This window comes from Oxyura jamaicensis, unplaced genomic scaffold (genome assembly GCF_011077185.1).
Source record: "Oxyura jamaicensis isolate SHBP4307 breed ruddy duck unplaced genomic scaffold, BPBGC_Ojam_1.0 oxyUn_random_OJ87278, whole genome shotgun sequence".
Taxonomy (NCBI): domain Eukaryota; kingdom Metazoa; phylum Chordata; class Aves; order Anseriformes; family Anatidae; genus Oxyura; species Oxyura jamaicensis.
Window position 1 is genome coordinate 1 of NW_023311777.1, and position 13,254 is coordinate 13,254.

At 43.4% G+C, this 13,254-nt stretch overlaps 2 long non-coding RNA genes across 3 annotated transcripts; one reads left to right on the forward strand and one right to left on the reverse strand.

The window, feature by feature from the left end:
- Positions 1-350: 350 nt before the first annotated feature.
- On the forward strand, positions 351-8,865 carry LOC118160095. Of its 2 annotated transcripts, XR_004747333.1 has the most exons (4): positions 351-581; positions 5,719-5,819; positions 6,406-6,508; positions 8,636-8,865. It is a non-coding gene; the product is annotated as an uncharacterized LOC118160095 (long non-coding RNA). The 2 variants fall into 2 exon arrangements; XR_004747332.1 differs by lacking the exon at positions 351-581 and having other exon boundaries at positions 5,411-5,819.
- LOC118160096 lies at positions 2,430-3,317 on the reverse strand. Its single transcript, XR_004747335.1, has 3 exons — positions 3,064-3,317; positions 2,803-2,804; positions 2,430-2,539 (listed from the first exon to the last, which is right to left on the reverse strand). It is a non-coding gene; the product is annotated as an uncharacterized LOC118160096 (long non-coding RNA).
- Positions 8,866-13,254: the final 4,389 nt, after the last annotated feature.

A 13,254-nucleotide genomic window follows, 5' to 3' on the forward strand; every position in this document is an offset into this window, starting at 1 on the left:
CTCCATGCATGGAGGTTTTCAGGACCTGAGTGAACAAAGCCCCATGCCGCCCGGGACAGCTGACCCTGCACTGAGCAGGAGGTGTAGTCCCTTCCCACCTGAACGACCTGCAGTTCAATGACAGGGCTGAAAATCGTCACGTCCTGGCAGTTCTTTGATGATCTGCAAAGCCTTTTTGCCTACAAGAGAGCACTGCATCCCAGTGTTAGATGTATCACTGCATTTTGAGACAGCCGTTAATATGTCTGTTGAAAGAAAACAGGCTAATATTCTTGTGTAAACTTCCGCGTCAGCCGAACAGTTCTGCACAACTCTGCATTCTGGGGGAAAAAAAGTTCTTGTGCTTTGAAGTCAAAACCCATCAAAGCCAGAAATGTGGAGTCCAATGAATGACTTCCACACAACATCAATGTCTTTAGTTGCACTCCTACAGTCTTCCTGAGATTGTATCCTAACTCTTCTGGTCTTTGTACTCGGTGCATTTCTTACTAATCAGAAGCAAGAGTTCTCCAGAGGGGTTGTGTTGCTCTGTGAACCGTATCAAAATATTTTCCAAGGGCTTTAGTGAGATCTGCATCCTGGTGAGTGGAGAAATTTATAAAATGGCTTTGTTTAGCCATGGTGCTGCTGGAGTGGGTCTATGTGGCAAGGTTTGGGTAGTGGGGGCCATAGGGTTGGCTTCTTGTGAGAAGAATTCAGAAGCTGCCCCATGTTAGATAAGGAGCCCACCTCTGGCCAGAGCTAAGCCAATAAGCGATGTTGTTTGCACCCCTGTGAGAGCATATTTGAGAAAGGAAGAACAAACAAACAGAAAAAAAGCCTGCTGGGGAACAGCAGCTAGGAGAAAGCGAGGAGTAAAGAACAGCCCTGCAGCCCCTGAGGCCAGTGCAGCAGGAGGGCAGGAGGTGCTCCAGGCAGGCAGCAGCAGTTCCCCTGCAGCCTGTGGAGAGGCCCCTGGTGGAGCAGGCTGTCCCCCTGCAGCCCATGGGTCCCACACGGAGCAGATCTCCTCACTGCAGCCCGTGGAGGAGCCCCCGGTGGAGCAGGTGGATGTGGCCTGGAGGAGGCTGCGGCCCATGGAGAGCCCCTGCAGGAGCAGGCCCCGGGCTGGAGCTGCAGCCCATGGAGAGGAGCCCACGCAGGAGCAGGGGGTCTGGGGGGTGGTGCTATGGGGACGAAGGTGGTGATCTGGAGGGAGCTGTTATAGGGATCTGGGATGAAGTGTTAGGGACTGACTGCAATCCCCATTCTCCTGTTCCCCTGCATTGCTCGGTGGGAGGAGGTGTAAGAGGTTAGATGAGGGGAAAGTGTTTTTGGTTTCTTTCCATCATTTCTCACTTCTCAAGCTTGTTAATTGTAGGCAATAAATTTTACTGTCTCCCTACTCTGACTCTGTTTTGCCTGTCACAATAATTGTTGAGCGATCTCCCTATCCTTAGGGGTAGTGAGAGAGCGGTTGTGGTGGAGCTCGGCTGCTACCTGAGTAAAACCACCACAGCTGTGCTGTTGCTGGATGTACTCTGTGTTTTCTGGCCTCAGTATGGTGAGCTGGCTCTCCCAGTTAGCTAGCTCATCTGTCTTGCTGTGTGAATAAGACACGTGGTAGGAATGTGGTGGAAGCTGATCAGTGTTTGAGTGAATCAGCAATGTCTTGTACAGATGAAAGAGGCTGAGCTCATTGGCTTGAATTGTCATTTGCTCCATGAACGGGGCTGTAAGGATCTCCTCATCTGGTGTGGTGAATTGAGAGAAAATAGAAAACTTACAGTTTTAACACCCGCCACTCCCTTTATTCCCAAGAACTGCAAACGTTTTTCACTTTGTTCAGGAAGACGTGCCAGGACAGCTGGTTTTCCTCATAACGATTTCATCCACTTACATAACACTGCTGCTCAAGCTTGGGGAATTATGCAACATCCTGATCTGAAACATGCTCTTATCTTGATCTATATGCTACTGAATTTAGAACCCTGTCAGCCATAGTTTCTCAAGTTCTTAGTGCCAAGAACGTGTCTTGAAGTTAAATATGAAGCACGTGTTTGCAGTCTGTTGCATCATTTGTTATCTGTGAGGAGGTCAATAAGCAGGAAATTGGCACTGGAGTTTCAAGAAAAACATAAATGTTACTGCATATAAAATCTATCTTGATTGTCTGAGAAATGCTGGGTGAGGCTTTGATGCATTTCCTGAGTGTATGGATGGGTCACCTGCATGTGGAGGAAGAGGCAAGAGGGTTCTAGTTTCAGCCCTAACCAACTGTCTTAGGGTATGGATGGCTGGAGACTGTCATCTACCTTTCTTACTGGCAGGGAGCCTTTATACACATAAGATTTTAATGTGCTCTTTACATTTACTATTAATATTATTAGTGCTTTACATGGCTTTTTGCCACTGTTTTCACCATATTTCTCCTCCTCCAGTTCTGATTAAGATTTGATACAAGATATTTACCTAACCACCATCACCTTACAAAAGGCTTCTGCCAGGTCACAGGACTTAGCACTTGCTGGCACAGACGTATTGATTTCTAAGGAAGAAGCTGAAGATTTGGAATTAGATGAATTTTTTGAAGAACAAGTTTTAAAGATACAAAAAAATGGAATCCAGGTTATCCTATTCCTCATCAGGTGGCAGTTCATTTGACAGTGTATAGTGAAATTCAAATGACAACAATTGATAGAGCAAAATGATTATTGTGGTGGTGTATTAATCACCTCATTTGGGGAGAATCTTCTATTGTGAAATATATTGCCAGGCTTGTCTGTCTAGCCCTGAAAAATATAGGGGAAAAGATGCCCCAACCACTGAAGCAATCACTAGACCAATTGGAGTATCACTGCACTGCTCAGGGGCATCTGGACCAGCTAGAAGCCCTTTTTGATCTAGGTGACAGTGTTTGGCCCCTAGACGACAAGAAGTCAAAACTGTGGCTGAATATGGAAGGCCCTGGTCCAAATCAAGAGATAGACAGAGTTCACACGTGGGCTCCCCAGTCCTGCATTCTGAACCATCTACCTCATGATCCTCCCCAGCTGGGAGACAATACTAATGGGATTCATCAACTCGGCTTGTTAACAGGATTATACAAAATATCTGGGTGCAACTTTAATCCTAACTGGAAAATACCTGTCTTTACAGAAACTAATATTTCTCTGGAGGCACAACAGGAATTTCCTTTGAGAAACTGGAAATATTTATCCCCAGCTGAATTTTGGCCCAAGAGTATTTCCTATTTTCCAGTGCAAGCCGGGGTAAAGATAAATAAGTATCCAGGTTTTGAAATCTCCCATGAATCCCTGTGTAAACTCGATGTCCATAAAATGCTGGGATCTTGTACATAAATGCTGGGATCTCTGTCCATAAAAATGCTTAAAGCTGGGATCTTGTACAGACAGGAGTCAAAGCACCAAGTCCCTTTTTGCAGTACAGCTTACTCATGGGAACAGCAAGACCTTGTTTCCGAACAGATCCAAACAGGACACAGACCACACAAACCCATGCCAGGGTACCAAGCAAAGGGAGCAGAATCATTAATCAGAAAAACTTGGAATTGGTTAAGGGGGCCAGGGAAAAAGTGGCAAGACTGTTCCATAAAAGTTTCCATACCTGTGGAAACATATATCCCAAATTGGAACCCAGAACAATGGGGAAAAGATATTTGTCCAGGAATAGTCCAAAGTTCACTTGCTGTTATTCAGCTGCCAAAACCGTGGACCCCGTCCTTGGACAACTGGACACTTCCCCCCACCAATCCAGCACTGACCAGAGACCAATTCCTATACCTAAAAAAAGATTGTGGTAGAACTGCAAGACACACCTATTGACCCAAACATTCTTTGCAACAGCAGAACGCTGGCTGAGGGCCTGGAGCAGGAGCACGAGAAACTAATAAAAACTGCCTACGGCTCTCTTCACGGACGTGGAACAAAGCCCTGTGTTCATCTCCACCGAAGGGTGGAAGAGCAAGCACTGGTAAGAAAAGCATGTCTCCTACACTCAGCTCATTGCTACCAGTAACACTGGTTGGGAGAATCAAGACAATGTCAGCACTCTTTTCACAAGGACTTCTTGGCCTCATCAGATTACTTGTCATATTTTTCTTGTTGACAAAAATCCTAGAAATACTGAAGAGGCTCAACTCGTGGTGGATTTCTCTCAGTTCTCGAGGGGGCCAGGATGTGTGTCATTTCCAAAATACTGGTCACCAAACCTCGCAGCCCTTCACAGGATACTGCCCCTGGACATGCCCCAGATTTCTCTGAACATGTCTCAGGCTTTTTATCGTATTCCTTTTAACCCTGCTAGTGCTAGCCTGCTTGCTGTATCTGACGGACAATTGGTCTACTATTTTAGGAAAGCTGCAATGGTGGTCAGTATCATCCCTTTTCTCCTCCATCTGCTCTCAACTGCTGTCGCAGCCAAAATCAGCAATTGCTGTAATGTTTGGACTTAGATGGATGACTTCCTTATCTGCCAACCAAGCGGTTGTTACCTTAACTCAGTTAGCCACATTGTGTGCTCAACACTACAAAGGTTAGGCATTTTTGTCAATCTTGATCAAGTGACACCATCGCAGACTCATGAAGTAAAATTCCTTGGATACTTAATCAGAGACCAACCAATTGAAATTCCTGAAGAACGGATTAAGTCACGATCTGCAATCAATGCAATTAAACCTGGACTTATGGATGATTTTAAAATATTACAAAGACTTATAGGGCACCTATTTTCTGTTACTGTTTACGAAAAGCCATGCAGAATTGCTGAAAACACTGTATCAAGCTATCACTGCTAAATGTAACTTTTTTTTCTCATACTTACAAAGTAGCTGTGTACAAACCTACTACAGGGACCTGCAGGCTGGCACTACATACTTGTAATAACATACCAATTCCAAGATTAGCCATGGATGCTACATCACAAAACAGGGCCATATCCCATATCACCGGCGGGTGGTCAACATCCCAATTTGGCAAGCAAAGGGCAATTCATAGAATCACAGAATCAGAATATCCTGGGCTGGAAGGGACCCACAAGGATCAGCGAGTCCAGCTCCTGGCACCACACAGGTCTACCCCAAAATTCAGACCTAATGGCTAAGAGCACGGTCCAAATGCTTCTTAAACTCTGACAGGCTTGGTGCCCTGGGGAGCCTATTCCAGTGCGTGACAACCATCCCAGTGAAGAACCTCTTCCTGATACCCAGCCTGAACCTCCCCTGTCACAGCTCGACACCATTCCCTCAGGTCCTATTGCTGGTCACTAAAGAGAACAGATCAGCGCCTGCCCCTCTGCTCCCCCTCGTGAGGAAGCTGTAGGCCGCGATGAGGTCTCCCCTCATTTGTTAGTGGTTAAACTGAAGGTCTTACTGTGTGATTCCAGCTTTGTTTACCATAGGCATTTTTTTTTACTCTTACGTGGCATGTTACAATGTATGCAAAGAACATTCTTAGGAATATAAAGATGTACTATGTTTCCTCAAAATATAATCTTACTGACAACAGGCCTATTCACAGGAAAACCCCTTGATTAGTCCTCTGTGCATTAAACACTTCTCCTGAAGCCTTCAAAGTTGCCAGCCAGGTTATACGCTGATTAAAATTGCAGTAGTGGTTGGTTCTATATGTTAAAAGTCATATGATGCCATGGTACACACAGGTATATATATACGAGGTGCCTGGTGACTCTTCTCAGACTGCTCTGGACTTCCCTCCTCAGAACCAGCCATCATTTCGGAGAAGTTACCTACCACTATGATGCCTGGGGGCTTATCTGAAACTAAGCCTGCTACTGCAGAAACCCAGCATATTGTTGACCAGGTGAGTTGCAACCTATCTAAAGATAAAGTCTGTGTGAAGGGTGAATCTTGTGCCAAGTCTGGGAGACCAGGTGGTGATATTGAGTGTTTAAACTGAAGAAGCTGAAAATGCCCTTGCCAGGAAGTATTTTTCTCAGCGTTCTGTGCAGGCACTGTGCAAATAAGACAAAAACAGATCACTTCTGTGTTTCATCCTTGTCCATAGGCAGGCACAGTACCGGCTACCTTCACTTAATCTTTGCATACAATTAAAAGACCAACTCTACTGTGCCAGCACTGTGGTTGGTATATTTGAAAGGAGAAGATTGTACCTGATAAGTACCAATAAGCAGCTTTTAGGAAAAAAAAAAAAAAAAAAAAAAAAAAGTTTAGGAAGCCTAACTCTAATGTGATTTTAAAGAATGCTGGGGGCAACACTTGGAATAGGAAAGAAGGCTGGAGATTTGGTTGTAAGTTGAATTATTTTGATGGTTCTGGGTTTATTTGATTACAGGTATGTGTTTAGAAATCTGAGAATTGGAGTGGTAGATGGGAAGGAAAAGCCTAAATATGAACCTGCCAACTATTTTTTCCTTTTCTTTTTACAGGTGAAGCCAGAATTTGAAAGAAGGGAAAAAGAAAAAATATGATATCTTTCAAGCCATAGAATATAGGACTCAGGTGGTTGCTGGAACAAACTACTTCATTAAGGTTTGTATGTTTTATAAGGGGGATTACTTTGTAGTCAAACAATACAGATGACTTGCATAGTGGCTCATAGCAAGAAAGGGAAGCACATGTAGAAAACCTGATGTGACTAACAAGAATCACCAGTATCTCTAGCTGCTTATAAAATTCCTCTGTCGCTGCTCTAGAATAGAAGTATAAAAACTTAAACAACATTCACTGTGCTTGTTCAGATGTGAATGATAACTTTTGTAAGATCATCTCACCTGAAGACAGTGGATGGCCTTATCAGCTCAAATGCTCTAAACTAGCCGTAACTGTGCTCTCCTGTTGCCTTCCAAGGCAAAGCAGCAGATTTCATATTCCCTCTTGTGTCCTCCAGTAGTGTTTATTATAATTAATTTGAGGCCAGCCTGAGCATCTGTTGGGCAGTTAGTCAGTTTTTTAATTTAATGCGAGTATCCCAGATTCTTCTGACTAGTTTTGCATGCAAGCCTATGTGTTGACCCTTTGGTTCTGTGTCATCTGCTGCAGAGGTACAGCCTGCCTGTTCTTTCTTTACTTAAACAAACAAACAAACCCACTTTGCAAAAGAAGATAGTGCAATTCATCCTCTATTGGATAACTTTACCCACGGATTTCAGCACTTTTCTGAGAAGTAACGTGTAAGAAGTTGCAAGGCATATCCTGCAACCAGAACTGAAGGCTTGAAAACACTTCTTCGAGGCAGGCTTTCTGTATGTAGCACAAACCCTGCATGTGACGGCTCTAATGTAACCTCACATATGTGTGGATATAAGCCTGGGTAGGATGTGAGCTCTTGACAAGAATCAGTTTGTTTTTATGGAAGAGAACTAGCAGATAGGGTTTGGGGAACAGCGATTCTGCAGAGACAAAGTGAACGTTTGCTCTCTTGTGCCCGTATTTAGTTGATCCCAGGAAGGATAGATACTGTTAAACCTTCTTTCCTGAGTCCTTCCTTAAAATAACTCTTAACAGGTATTTCTACATTGTATGGGTACAAGGGAATGGTACTGACAGGCTACCTATTATATGGCCAGTCTGAGTCTTACTTAAACAAATGATGTTTATCAATCCCCTGCTACTGTGAGATGTGACTTTATTTTGTGGACGAGGGAGTGAGTGATGAAGAGTAACAACTCATAGGAAGGCTGTGGTAGAGCCAGAAGTCACGCCCAGCTGCATTTCTTCCCGTAGTGCTTATTCCTGACCTCAGCAATCACATGTGTTAAGTACATGTCTGCTGTCCATGTTAAGCCTACCAAGTACTGAGTAGCCTACCTGCTGCTGAGTAGCCTGACCAAGCTACTCAGAAATTAAGACTGATATGTAATCAAACTTAATAAACACATCTATAGCACTGGTGACTGATGATGTCTTTCTCAATTTTGCAAGTGCCAGGAAACAGTTCTTCAATTTAGCGTTAACTGGAATGAGCTCTGTTGCAAGAGTCATTCTTTTATACTTGGGAATTTTCCACATCACTAATAGTTTACCAACAAATCTACAGCTGAGATGTAATCCAGAGAAAGACAAACATAGTGCAGCACTGCAGTCACCAGAAAGCATGTAAAGACCTTTTAAGAGCCTAAGGCATTAAACTTTCCTTTAATACTGTAGACCTCACACAATAAGAGTTAAGCACCTGTTGTATTTGGCTCTGTATGTAGGAAATTCTGCCCAACTTTGTAGGAAATCTTTGTGAGGGCTTTCTGGAGGGGAAGGCAAGTTTATTTTAAAAATTATTTCAGCCGCTCATGCTCATCCCTGCAAGCACGAAGACACGTCATGCTATCTGTCCAGGCACCAGTGTGTTTGCAGTAAGAAAGATCTTGATGAGCTAAATAAGATGCCATCAACACATTTCTCCTTTTGTTTCTTCTGGTGCTTCTACACCCAAGTAGTCCTTGTTTTCCATTAACATCTGTCTGATGATTTTTATAACTTGTTTTATTACAATCGGTGATACATAGAGACGTAGAGTTCTCCATGTGCTTTCCGCCACCAGTTACCATCCAGACTTGGGCTAAGAGTCAATGCAGTGCAGCTATGCCTAGAATTAAGCTTCTGAGAGAAGATGTCCTTCCAGGAATATGAGAGCACTCATTCTCCCACTGTTCTGGTTTCTAGGTCCAAGTTTCTGACACTGGCTACGTCCACTTGAGGGTGTTCCAAGCCCTTCCTCATGAGAACCAAGGTCCCAGCCTTGTCAGTTTTCAAACTGGCAAAACCAGAGATGATCCTCTGACCTACTTCTGAGAGATGGTGGGGAATGTTTCCTCACTTCTGCGAATTGCATATGGATTCTACCTGTGTCAGTAAATGCATGAGAATAAAATAAGTTTTGAAAGCTTTGTTCATCTTCCGCATATTGTGTCTAGGTCTGCTGCCTGAGTAAAGCTTGAGAGAGCTCTGAAATACTAGTCAAAGCTGTTTCTGCCACCTAAGGTGCTGCACATCTAAGACAGAGTACATTTCTTATAGCTCTTTCCAAGTACTGTCAGGCAAGCTCTGAAGAAAAAGCTTGGGCCGAATGAGAGTATTTTTAGGCCACATATTTTTTGGGTTTACTCTAAGTGCATTAAATACAAACTATTGGCTCCTCTTCAGAAAGTGTGAGAGAAATGTCTAGAGGAGGAATTGAGAAGCCAAACTGTGTGCCCCTTTGTAAGGGCAGCTTGACTGGTTAGGGTTGGGTGCGGAAAGGCATGACCTACTCAAAGCAGCAGGAAGAGGGACCTCCTGCTGCAGCAGGAACAGCTCACTCCCAGCATCCAGGCCCTGGAGCAGAGAGTGACCATCATGATTAAAGAGCATGTTTTACTGGAGATGCATGCAGCTCATTCCTTTTTTGTAGCATCAGAAACCTGCAATGAGATAAAATTTTTAGTTAAGCTCTGAGGGGACAAAGGAAGAAAGCAACCCCAAACCACAACAACCATATTTTTCTGTTAGCAGCTGCTCAGGTAGGTACTCTTGAATTACACCCAATGCAATCCAAGCCAATGAGCTTGGGCTCAGGTGTGAGACATTAAATGTTTCAATGGGTTTAAGGTCACACCTTGCTTGTGTTCATATTCGGTGCTGTACTGAATAGGCGTGTAACTGTCACAGGCATGTAGAGCCTAGTAAAACGTGGCAGAGCCCCCTCTCTCCCCACCAATTCTTCTACAAGACAGCCTGGATATGATGCTTTAAGTCCTTCAAGGACTTGCTTTAAGCAAGAAAGCAACATGTGGACTACTGTGACTTTTGGAGTACTTTCCTGGTGAATATAATAGTTTCCACAAGAGCTGTCTAATGCTGTCTTGCTGTCTAATGCTCCAAATCTTAAAATGCAGCAAGTCTAGCATTATCAGTGCTAGCTGACCTCTCTCAGAATAATATTCGCCAATACCGTTTAGCTTTTTTGAGCCATATAAAATGATTCAGGATGGAGAGTTTACCAACGACTAAAAATACCATCCCCAGAACCACCTTCTTTTAGCAAAACAAGAAGTGCATAACAACCCTGACATATTCCACCAATGTTCTGCGTTGGGAGTGTGGGAGGACTCTTTGGGCTGGTGTGAGTAAAAGAATATATGCAAAAAAAGTAGTTTGAGTTCCCTTAAGTTCCCCTTAATAGTTAGGAAGCAGAACATGCTCTAAACAGTGCTAGTTACATGCTCGCACAGCCTTCCTGCCACAAGAAGCATAATAATGTGCATATGTATTTTCTTCAGTGTGGGACCAAGAATCTGCACCAGTGTCATATAGAGGGGGGCTGCTTCTTCTCAGTTCAGAATGCAGCAGCACTCCTCCCAAAGTAAAATACCAAAATTTCCAACACACCCCCATCCTGCCTTACCAAAGCCTCTCTTGTTGCCTCACCAGATTCAAACAAAGCATTTCTCATTACAACAAATATACATGTAAACGTAGATACAGTACTTAGCGAGATGGTTTAATGATGGAATTGCCAGTGTTAGGTTAAAGGTTGGACCAGATGATCTTAGAGGTCTTTTTCAGCCTAAAGGATTCTATGATTTAGTCATCTGGAATCTGAAAAAGACTCACGGGAAAAAACTGAGCAAGATAGCAACCAGTATTGAAAAAGCAGTAAAGAAAACAGTGAAATGCCAATGAAATATACCATCAGAACTTGAGATATTTATTGTTGTTAATGCGGAAATGCTTGTACAGTTCAAATTCCTTTCTAGGACTTCTCCTTAGGACTCAGAAAATAAGCAAAATTTTTTAAAACTCATACACCCTCTACTGGACATTCCACCCTACTGCTGCAAGAGGAAAAACATGATTACTAAGGGAATGTTTCTTTCCAAAGACTACAGTGTTCCTGTTTTTTCTTGCTTTCAGAATCTTTTCTGTTCAAGTCCACCTTCCAGTCTTTGTCAATAAAATTCATAGTATACCTTAAATCTACAGATGTATTCACAGTTGCAAAACAGTACATTAAAAGATTCAGGTTTTCCTCTTGCTCCTTGCTGCAAATACATAAGTGGTAGTGTCACTCCCCTGCAACTTCCAGACCTGGGAAGTTCACAAACACAACTCAGGCACAGTATTCTGGTTGAGGTACACGGTAGCCAGTGCAACTACTTGGGTTTGCAATAGCAAAAGGTAAAAGGGGAACTATGTGATTCATTTAGATATTGCAGAGTAAGAGAATGGCATGAGAGAAATGGATATTTTTTTCCAGCATTGTTGAGGAAAAGATATTTTCTTGTTCTTTGTTGGAACAGGAATCAACATTTTGCAGTCTAGGAGGGATTCCACTGCCCTGTGTCCTTTACCTTGATAAAGTAGTTTGTTCCAGCAACCACCTGAGCCTTAAACTCCACTGCAGTGAAGGCATCAAAGGTTTTCCCTTCTTTTTCTTCCAGCTGAGGCTTCACCTTAAGGAAACAACAAGTTATGAAGACGGATGCAATATTCAAGTATTTAGAACTTAAGGCTCACACTATCAGTGTGCCTGATTACCCTTAAGGACTATTTTGTGTGTTAAAGCAAGGCCAGAAGTCTAGATAGGCAGCAAAGCCAAGACAGTGATGCGATTCCGTCATCACAGGCTGAAACCAAGTCTGGAGACAGCCTCTAACAAAGAACTGTGTTGTTATTCTAGAAGATTTATTTTGATGCTATTTCCACTGTTAACGTCTCAGCTTCCCTTTCTGTCCTGTATATTTACCAACAAATGTAAAGTGGTTTACTACGTACATGCACAAGACTTTAGGTCTTTTGAAAAGAGATTTAAAACATATATAATTTGTACAAAAAGAAGAGGGCTGTCTTCAGCATTAACTCCCTTTTCAAATCATATAACAGGCGGGCCTCCAAAAACCAAGCTTGGAAAGCAGCTTACCTCAGCTTGAGGCTTTACAACACTTGACAGGTCATCCAGCATTTAATGGCTGCAATGTATAGTGTTTCAAACTGTAAATATTTTCCCCCAAATAACAAGCATTCTTGTTATCATTCCCAGTTTCCAGAGTGTAAAACCTGTGCTCAAGAAGTCAGAATAACATGCCCAGTACCCCTGATAGAAACATGAGATCTAATGAGTTGCATGCACCTTTTCTGTCCCACAGTTGTCTGCCTAGAACTTCATGGCTTTACAGTAAGATTCTTGGGTAGGAAAGCAGATTTTAGGCTTCGTTTACAAATTACTTAGAACGAATTACTTAGAATCCTTGCTGCAAGTTGAGTGCTACCCAGAAGGCTTTCCCTGCTGCACCGCATCATTACATAGCCCTCATTCCACTCCCAACGTAACAGCAGTGAATAGATTTTCTTTCCAATTATATTATGCTTCTTTGTAAATTAATACATTTGCTATCTTGCCTGCATCCCACCTTGGGAGTAAATGAGTGCCACTGCCACCACTCAGGTGCTGGACCAAACTCTAGTGCTTTTCTATACACAAGAGTGGATTGGTAGTCATCCTGTCCCTTGGAGCTGTGACCATACTCTACATCATCACTCCGAGGTCACAGCTCTGTAGTTCCTCCAAGCTATAAGCAGTACATCAAAAGTACGGTAATGATGTTTGGATGGTTGTGTACACGTGCTTTTTGTCATATAGAAATCACAGTGCACCCAACAACTTTGCATTCTCAAACGCACAGAGGGGTTCAGTCCCAGAAAGCACAGTAATTCAGTCCTCCCTCCTCCTTCCCCTGAGTCAGAGGATGGAGCAAGTTGTTTCAGTTCTCATCCCTAGAGCTACTGTTCCAAATTTTAGGAAGCATGGTGGAGGGCAGACACAAGCATCCCACTGCCCCTGTCCTGTCCTGCGCTCCCTAACTAACCCTAGATGCTGTGCAAGTTTGGTTTCTCAAGTCTCAGAATTGCCCCAGCTCAGCACATTTTGTATTTCCTCCACAAAGCTCAGCACTAGGCTCCATGACTACAGACAGCTCAGAGTCACGTGCAGCTGTAGCTTGTTGGGGTATCATGGCAATGACTCACCATGGCATATGACAAACAGACATCCTGACTCAGTACGGAGTGCTCAGAGAGAAGTAATCTCTGAAAGACCCGATATTAACCCACTCTGCTAATTCTTGATGAAGGTGAAGGTCTGGGGGTGCCAGTGGGCAGTACACTAAACATGAGCCAGCAGAAACAGATCTAAGGAAAGCCTTTTTTGTATGAGGACAGTCCAACAGCACAACAGGTTGCCCAAAGCAGCTGTGCAGTCTCCATGCATGGAGGTTTTCAGGACCTGAGTGAACAAAGCCCCATGC